The sequence below is a fragment of the Pinus tabuliformis genome, chromosome J (assembly GCF_031772625.1).
Source record: "Pinus tabuliformis cultivar Carrire ecotype Pingquan chromosome J, CPIR1, whole genome shotgun sequence".
NCBI lineage: Eukaryota > Viridiplantae > Streptophyta > Pinopsida > Pinales > Pinaceae > Pinus > Pinus tabuliformis.
This window is the reverse complement of record NC_142295.1, coordinates 261,885,555-261,896,069: the sequence shown is the minus strand read 5'-3', so window position 1 is coordinate 261,896,069 and position 10,515 is coordinate 261,885,555.

Genomic DNA, 10,515 nt, shown 5'->3' with positions numbered 1-10,515 from the left:
CCTTTTGGAAAAGATGCAAGAAAAGGAGAGCGAGTAATAATTTCATCAATTTAATTCTCTTAATGCCTGCTGACACAGGCCCTCCTTCCTCTTCTTCTATGTTCACCGACTGTTCTATGCTCCCTTTTTCTCTTCCTGCCTGTGCTTCTTCCAGGTTGTCCTTTTGTTCAGCAACTGACAATGTCTCTTGTGGAGTGGTGTTGACTACGTCCCTATTTCCCCCAAAGGTTCCACATTCATTTGAACAGGTGGTGTTGGTTCTTGTGTGACAACACCACCCCCATTTTCAACCATAGGTTCTTCAACTGTTTGAACAGGTGGTGCTGGTTCTTGTGTGTCAGCACCACCTACAATTTCAACCACAGGTTCTTCAACTGTTTGAACAAGTAGTACTGGTTCTTGTGTGTCAACACCACCTACAATTCCGACCAGAAGTTCTTTAATTGCTTGGACAGGTGGTGTTGGTTCTTGTGTAACAGTGCCATCTAAATTCTCAACCAAAATTTATTCAATTGTTTGGACAGGTGATGCTGGTCTTGTGTGTCAACACCACTTGTAACTGCATCCAAGGGTGGTGATTCTCCTCTCGTGTTCTATGCTCCCTTTTTCTCTTCCTGCTTGTGCTTCTTCCAAGTTGTCCTTTTGTCCAGCAATTGACACTGTCTCTTGTGGAGTGGTGTCGACTATGACCCCTGTTTCCCCAAAAGGTTCCACATTCATTTGAACAGGTGGTGCTCGTTCTTGTGTGACAACACCACCCACATTTTCAACCACAGGTTCTTCAACTATTTGAACAGGTGGTGCTGGTTCTTGCGTGTCAACACCACCTACAATTTCAACCACAGGTTCTTCAATTGCTTGAACAAGTGGTGCCGATTCTTGTGTGTCAGCACCACCTACAATTCCGACCATAAGTTCTTCAATTGCCTGGGCAGGTGGTGATGGTTCTTGTGTAACAACACCACCTAAATTGTCAACCAAAAGTTCTTCAATTGTTTGGACATGTGATGCTGGTTCTTGTGTGTCAGTGCCACCTGTAACTGCATCCAAGGGTGGTGATTCTCCTCTTAGATTGGCAGTCGACGCTAGTTCTTGTGGAGCAACGTCAACTGCAATATCTTTTATTTCCATTGCATCTATCTCTATTGGGCCAATAGGAAACATTGGAACAATGTCGCCTATGGCCTCTTCTTCTGCTGCTAAATCTTCTTCCTCCTCCCTTGCATGTATAATACCCGCAAGTTCTTCCTATGCTAGCTCAGTGAATTGTGGCCAAGCCACATAGGTTCGAGACAGGGCATGCACCACCAATAATTTAACCAACCAATGATTTGTGAGAACCGCTAATGGTTGTCAAGACCGGTGGGAAGATTGTGCCACTAAGTGGATGCTACTCCATAGGAAGTATGTTATGTCTAAAGCATGAACCTGCGTATGCCAGAATTGAAGGCATGCAAGGAGTTTGAAATGATACTTAAACCATGTAGAGAAATGAAATTCGTAGGTAACATATCTCATTACAAAATACGCCACCTCACCCCATGGATATGGCAGAGATTTACGATCATACCCTCCTCCTTTCTGGACCGCTGCCTCCCCAACCTGTAAAAACAATTCCGGAAACTCCGACAGAGGAGACTTTCGAGAGAACCATTTATGACCTTCTCGTTGTAATCCACTGGCAATCGAAATAAATTCCTCTGTGACAGAAATATCTAACCCATGGACTCTAGAATGATTTCCTTCCAGGTTTAACGCAAATTCTATTGTGATGGCTTCATCAAATTCTTGTAGCCTCTCAAAATACACATGCCACCCTACATCCAAGAAGACTTGCCAAACATATGCATTGCATCAAACCTGCTTTGTACTCTCTGGTTCGTGTCTCATAGCCTACCCACCCATTCTGCAATGGCTCTATAACAACACTCGAAGTGACAATAGACCATCGAGGAGTGTCGACATGTAGATTTACAATGAAAGAGCTGTGATAGCGATGGGGTGAAGTGAGAGTGAAAATCGGGAGGATAACAGTGAAGCATGGAAAAATCATGGCGGTTAATGGATACTAATAATGGTAATTACTTCGCAGTGTTGGAAATGACCTTTCATTAGTACAACAATACTAACTTCAAGTCCTGATGCATATGGGTATCGTGCGAAGTATGGTGGAAAATCGTGGAATGAATGCGCTTAGCACAAGGTTTAATAAAAATAAAAATAAATCATTATTATAACATCTTTTCACTCATTGTAGTACCTCCCCTCAACTAAGGGATGACCGTCCGCGGTGATATCAAGTCATGTCATATGGATTATTAATCAAATCCACGAAGTCGATCGGGGACGTACCTGACGACTTACCTTGACGAAGTAACAACAGTGGAGTAACATCATCAGAGGGAGTAACAACAACCGAGGAGTAATGACATCGGGGGAGTAACAACACCTGAGGAGTAACAACACCGCTTGAACACTTAGTCGAAAGCGCGATGGAGTAACAACACCGGAGGAGTAACAACATCGAAGGAGTAACAACACTGGAATACTTAGATGAAATCACGACGTTGTAGCAACACTGGCGAAATAACAACATCGGAGGAGTAACATCACTAGAGGAGTAACAACACCAGAATACTTAGACGAAATCGTGACGGGGTAATAACACTGACGGAGCAACAACACTGGAGGAGTAACAACACTAGTGAAGTACTTAGTCAAATCACCACGATTAGAGTAACAACACTAGTGAAGTGCTTAGACAAAATTTCCATCATTAGAGTAACAACACCAGTGAGGTACCTACAAGAAAAATATTGATAGAGTAGTAACAACATTTTATTATATTACACACATGCACACACACACACACACACACACACACACACACACACACACATAAATTAGGAGTGCATAGGAGGAATTCTCTGCACTAATAACTTCAAAACTAGAGTTATCAGAGAGATATTTAATAAAGGAGTCTCTTGAAGCTGGATGGTGATATAATTTGAGGCGATGTCCATTCATGATCAAAGGAGTATGTGCCTCATCAATTGTGATAAATCTAACAATGCCATCGTGTCAACTTCATATGGTCCCATCCACCTAGCACAGAGTTTCCCCTTAAAATACTTGAACCGAGAATCATAGAGTAATGTCCAATCTCCTCTTTGAAATACCTTTTTCTGAATGAATTTATCATGCCATTTAGTTCGCTACTGCTGGATTGCAGTAGTATTCTAGACAACTACCAAACGAATTTCATCCAACTCATTCAACTGTTCCAGTCAATGTTTATGGGCTTCTGAAAGATCTAAACCTACTTCAAGGGCTGTCCTGAGCATCTTAATTTCGAATTCCACTGGAAACAAAGAGGATTTCCCATAGATAAGATCATATGGTGAAAACCCTGTTGTGTTTTGCCATGTTGTTCTATACGCCCACAGTGCATCAAGAAGTTTTTTAGCTCAATTCCGACGATGGTTCGCTACAGTCTTTGTAAGAATATTCTCTAGTACCTTCTTTGTGCTTTCAACATGACCATTCACTTGAGGGTGATACGGAGATGTTACCCTATGCTTGATTCCATATTTTTTTCATGAGTCTTGTTATCAGATGTGATGTAAACTGTGCCCCTCCATATGAAACTATCTCTCTAGGAGCTCCGTACTGTGTAAAAATTTATTCAAATAAAAATCTTGAGACAACGCATTCCGTTGCTTTCACAACGGCCTTGGCATCTACCCATTTTGTTATGTAATCTGTACAAACTAGAATGTGAACTTTCTTCTGTGAAGGCAGATTAAATGGCCCAACAAAATCGATAGCCCATTTTCCAAAGGGCTTAAGAGCTAGTTGGGGCTGTAACGACATTTCATTTTCCTGACCAAGATGACCCATCTGCTGGCAACTATCGCACCTTCTAACATATTTCCTTGCATCACGAAAAATAGAAGGCCTATAGTATCCCATTTGTAACGCCTTATGACCTGTCCGCTTATCTGCAAAATGTCCCCCTTAGGGGCCATCATGAGCAACTTTAAGGACATCACAGATGTCATCTCCACTTATGCAGCGTCGGATTTTTCGATCAAATGCTATGTAAAAGAGATATCCCTTTATCCATGAATAACGATCACTATAATGGATAATCCTTCATTGTTTCCTATAAGATAAGTGTTGACGCACCTTTCCTGTAGCAAGAAAGTTAACAATATCTGCATACCACGGAGTGTGAGTAGAAATTGCAGAAAAGTGTTCATCTGGAAAAGTATCCTCTACAGGTGTACCTTCATCACTAGTATCCATCCTAGACAAGAAATCTATGGCTATGTTATCTTTCCCTGGTTTGTCTAAAATGGTAATATCAAACTCTTGAATTAACAATAACCATCTTGTAACGCAACCAAGGGTTATTGGTTTGTTCATCAGATACCTGATAGCTGTATGATCAATGTGCACGAAAGTAGGATACCCTATGATATAATGCCGAAATTTATTAACAACATAAATCACAGCCAGGAACTCCTTTTTAGTTACCGTATAATATAATTCAGCAGGTGCCAAATTCTTGTTGACATAGTAAATTGCATACGGCTTCTTGTCCTCTTGTTTCCCCAAAACCACCCCTACTGTTGTTTGAGAAGCATCAGTAGAGATATGAAATGGGAGTTTCCAGTCAGGACCGCGTAATATCGAAGCCTTGCAGACTAATTCTTTGATTTCTACAAAAGTTGCTTCACATTCACCTGTCCACACAAATTCTGCATCTTTAGGTAGTAATTGAAAAAGTGGGAATGCTATTTTAGAAAAAATTTCTATGAAACACCTATAATAGCTGGCATAACCAATAAATTTGTGTACCTGTGTCGGTGTATTAGGCATAGGAAATTTTAATATTACGCCTATCTTTGTAGGATCAACCCGAATTTATGCAGCTGAATGCAAATGTCCCAACACTATCCCTTCTTTCATCATCATGTGACATTTGACTGTACTTAGAGAAAAATGTGTTTGTTTGCATCTTTCAAGCACTTTCTCTATGTTTTTCAAAGCTTCTGTAAAGGAATCCCCATATGGGGTAAAGTTGTCCATGTAAATCTCAACACTATCATTAACTAGATCAGAGAAAATTCCTAATATTTCCCTTTGAAAGGTAGAAGGTGTGTTCCAGGGGCCAAATGGAAGGACTCGATAGTCAAAGGTTCCCCAAGGGCATGTGAAGGTAGTTTTCTCTTGATCCTCAGGAGCTATTTGTATTTGATTGTATCCGCTGAATCCATCCGAAAAGGAGAAAAACTCCTTCCTTGCTAATGTATCAAGGAATCGGTCAATAAAGGGTAAGGGAAAATGGTCTTTCTGAGTTGCTTTGTTTAGTTCCCTATAATCTACGCAGATCCGCCACTTGACATTCTTCCTAGGAACAATGACTAGCAGGGAAACTCATTGACTGTCGAATATCGGATAAATAAAACCAACATCTAATAGCTTCTGCAATTCATCTTTGACAATGTTTTTTAAGGCATGATTCATTCTTCTTTATGGCTGCCTAATAGGTCGACATTCCTCTTTAATGTATATATGATGAGTACATAAATCAACAGGGATGCCTTTCATATCGGTATACTCCCAAGCAAAAGCTTCTTTATGCTCCCGAAGGAATTTTAGCAGTTGTTCGGATTGGGAGTGTGAAAGGTCAGGATTAATATTCAATGTTTTCCCTGGTTCAATTTCTATAGGAACACTATTACAAGGTACAATTTTAGGAATGTTTTCTATTTCTGTTTCTGGTTCAATATCTTCCTGAACATTGCAGCTCATGATAGTTTCTAATAGTTGACGGGTTGAATTAGAAACGAAGTCGAGATTGCTGAGAAAGGTGCTAATGGCATCATCCTCTGTTTCATCTTTAAAATAGAGAGCCTTGTTGATGGTAAGGATGGGTCTAATTTATTCATTCTCATATTTAGACGCTTTGGTAGGTAGAGACTTTTGAATCAAGGTAAATCTGGGTTTATTTGATGAACTTGGTTCTATAGGGGGGTAAAGGATAAGGTTCTTTGTAACTTCCCCATTGGATATTACCATGTTTCCAGACCGACACCCAATGTAAGCATCTGCGGTTGCGAGCCAAGGTCTTCCTAAAATCAAAGGGTGCCCACCGGCTAGGGATTGGGTATGTAAAACCAAAAGGTCAATAGGGTATTTCCATGAGTCTACCGAAATAGTGATATCTTCCAGCTTCCCTACCGGTCTAATAGTAGACCGATCTGCCAATTCTAGGATGGTGGGAGTTGGTTTAAGGTTCCACAAACCCAAGGTAATCACGGTTGCAGAGGTTATAACATTAATCGTTTCCCCCAAATCTACTAGTACATTTGGGATATCCACCCCATTAATCTGCACTGTCAGAATCAGATTCCCAGGATCCCCGTATTTGACAGGTATATATTTCCCCAACATTATATCTAATAATTTACCCATGACATGAATAGTAAGTGGGTCCTTTGGTTTTCTGCCAAGTTTCTTAGAACAATATTCTTTAATTGTCTTAGCATAAATCGACACATCATTCATAGCCCGAAGTAACATAATTTTAATGAATAAATTCTACAATTCTCCCAAAAAGTCAAATTCAAGACGATGAATTTGTTTGCTCAAAGATAATCTTTCAGGATAGGGTGGACCAATATGACACCCTCTAGTAACAATAGTTTGTGAAGGGGTTTGTTTCTTTATAGGAATCTATGTTGGCTCATCCCCTATCATTCTTTGTTTTGGTTCTAAGACTTCATCATTGATATGCTCAATAGGTGAAGTCTGAGTATTGACAACCCGACCAGATCGAAGATTTAATTCATTACATTCCATAGTGGCAATACTATATGCAGGGAGGTTGAGTGTCTCAACCTGTTGAGCCCCTCTGTTATTTGGATTCGGATTGGGTTGGACAGGCAATTGAGGATGAAGAGGAGGATTACTAGTGGGTGCATTAGCAGGTATTTGTAGCTGTTATTGTGGCATAGGTTGGGAGAATTTTCCCGAAGGAGGAGGAGGAGGTCCACGCCAATTCTGGGACCATGAAGAATTTGGACCAAATTGAGGATACCAGGGTTTCCAGGGCATTAGATATTGGTAAGATTGCGACCAAGAAGGTGAAAAAGGTACAGATTGCTGACCAAAATTCATATTATTAAAATACTAAGATGGGTCTTGAGGCATACCTTGATTCATGTTCGGCGACTGTGGTTGCCATGGTTTCCTTGATCCCATAAAATAAAGCTGATATGCTTCTGCATTTGTCCCCTGAAAGATTGCCTTCAATCCAGGAAGAGACATGCAAGTACTAGTGGAATGTCTCTATTCACATATCGCACAAGTCTCCATAGAATTTAATGGACATTCCTTCAACAGGTGCTTCTTCCTGCATTGAGGGAAGAAAATAGACATGGCCTTCTCTGCTTCCATCTTCTTCTGCTTCACCTGCAACATGTCTAGATGCGACGATAATTTTCTCAGGATATCAGTTCTTAAGTTGTCCAATAGATTCCCAATTTCAACCTTTGTAACTCCACCACTGGATGTTTTGAGAGTTTGGATTCCCTGCCTCTATCTTGCAACCCCTCGTGAACACTTGATGCATAATTCACAGATGGTATCAAATTCCTCCTTTGATATATCTCCTTTCCCTACTACATTCAATAGCTCCAGAGATTCCTCCCTCAGTGCTTTGAGAAAAATGATCTTCAAGATTTTCTTATCCAAGTTGCTATGGCTTGATCTCTGCAAACTATATTGAAAACAATCCACAAAATCTTCCATACTGTCATCCTCTTTTTGCATAATCTTAATTTTTTTTTCCTTTACATCCCTTGATTTGCAGTAGTCCTGATATTTCTCGAGGAAAATCGTTTTCATATCATCCCATGTAGCAATAGATTTTTCCCCTAAACCCATAAACCATCTTAAATCTGTGCCTTTCAAAGTAGTGGGGAATATCTTCAATTTCTGAGCATCAGAAATGTAATCATACCCCCGACAAACAACATCAAATTCAAAAAGGAATGTGTCAGGATCCTCAGAAGTAAGACCATGGAAATTAGGTAGTGCTGTGAAAGGAATAAGCTTAATAGGTGCATCACCTCTAATATGTCCAATTGGAAATTCAATTGAAGAAGTCGCCAGAGCCATGAATATTTGCAAATACTCACTTGGAATTTCAACAGGTTCTGGCTCTGGTTTTTCTATAACAGGTGATGGAAGTTGTTTAGCGACACTCCCTTGATCAAATGGTGCCAAGAATTCCCTCAAATCTTCTTTCTCTGAACTTGCAATATGTAGTTCCTTAGATCCTCTGCTTTCTACTTCTTCTTCCTCGAATTGCACTTTTGCTATTAGAGGAGGTTCTGGTTGTGAAACTGATTGTCCTCTAGAACTTGGACAATATATTACGCTAGCATAAACTCGTGATGATTCTCCAGACTCAACCCTTGAGATGATCTCTTGGATGTAAGTTTTTCTGCCCAAATCAACTCCTTTTCTTTTCGGGGATCTCCTTCTGCCCCTTTTATTGGTGTCTCTGTTCATACAATCAGAAATAAAAGGGAAACATTCAAACAAATTAAGGCTCAAGACCTAGAGCAGGATAAGAACTTTCCTCCCTAGGACAAGAGAGTGGCCCCTAAAGAAAAAAGAAGAAAGAAAATAAAAAAGTCACTGAAATCAAGCTCATGAACTAAAATAGGGCGAAAAATAAAGCTCCCCTTCCCAAGATGAGAGAGAAATACTTATGAAAGCAGAACAAAGCAATCTAAAGCTCCATACCTGGAGCAAGGTGATAAAAACTTCCTTCCCTAGGACGAGAGAATAATCCTACAAAAACAAGAAAAGCAAGGAACCAAACAACCAAACGATCTAATACTCAGGACCTGGAGCAAGGTGTAAGATTCCTTCCCCAGGATGAGAGATCAGTCCTATGGTCAATGTTGGTTGTACTTTCGCGCCTTTGATAGCCTCCCCGACAACAACGCCAAAATGTTGGTGTCCAAGTATGAATCATGCAATTCACCCAATCCACATTTAATTGTCAACCCAGGTTCTGCCTGTTGCTTCAAGTCTATCGTGCACTGTATGTGCAGGCCACAGTTTCCCTACCCAATATTGAACATTGACTATAAATTCATCAATGTGTAACAACAAGCAATATTGTAACATCAAATAAGAGTAACAACAAGTAATAACTGTAACAACAATAAGAGTAACAACAATAAGGAATCAAAACAACACACTGATAAACATTCACAACAATAATAAACTCACAAAAATAAACCTAACACACATCTAATCCAGCAGCACCTAGTCAGGAGAGTGGGCCCAACTCCTTGATCAGGGCTATGGTGAGATCAACGAATCACGATATGCTCAGAAGATCAACTTGTCATTAATAAAAGAAATATTACAAGTATGCTGTTACAGACTCAAAGTTAGAGTATTTCTCATGTAACCTTAACGATTCTTAGCAGTAATAGCTTTCACAACCCACAACTCTACTTTATACAATTTGTCAATAATACAACTCCTAGAATTACGATACTATTTGCCCTTAATTACATGGTGGTTTTCAGAATGAAACAAAATGTTAAAAGATAGCAATGTGTCAATTGAAAGATTGATTCACTGTTGCAACCAATATTCAAGGATAGCGTTGCCAGCTTTGATAGCATTATTCAGTGAATCATAGTCTTGGTTATTCTCCCTTTAAATATGCAGAAATAACTGAATTAGCAAGCCACTTAGGTAATAATTCCCTACGACTATGCTTCATTGGCCAATAATCCATAAATACATGACAAGAGGTATACCTGTGCGTTTTAAGATATCGATTAACCACTATTGGCATGAAATGGATAAAAAGAACAAGGTAAACAGGTGAGTAAAAGTATGCAAATCTAGCCATCAACAAACTACACATCACCACTGAACCACTACACTGCTCACAAACTAAATACCAACTACAAATCAATGTATTTCTCTGGTAGCATATCACATCACTGTACCCAACTGCTCACTACTGCAAGTGCCAAATACAAACGATTGATTATGACACAATCCAAGATGCCTCATGTCTTTCCTATGATTTGCTACCAATGCTCTCAAACTCTGCCCACAGAGAGCTACCAACATATGTCATTTCACTGCTGATTACTGGTCATATACTGTTGTCCATATTTATGTCAATACAATAAAGTGATATGTGCTCAAAGACCTACTACCATGTAAATTCATGTCATTATGATAATACACCCTCTAGGTCATCACTAAAAGATACCTAATACAAATCCCTAGGTCATAGTCACAAGTCTACTCCAATCCATAGGTCAAGGTGATATCTCATGTGTCATGTCAAGTCAAAGTCAAGGTATCAACTCTATATGGTAGGTGTTACATTAGTTAATCAAATTACGTCAATTCAATTTACTACTAATGAATCCTTATCTCTTACTTAATATCACTATA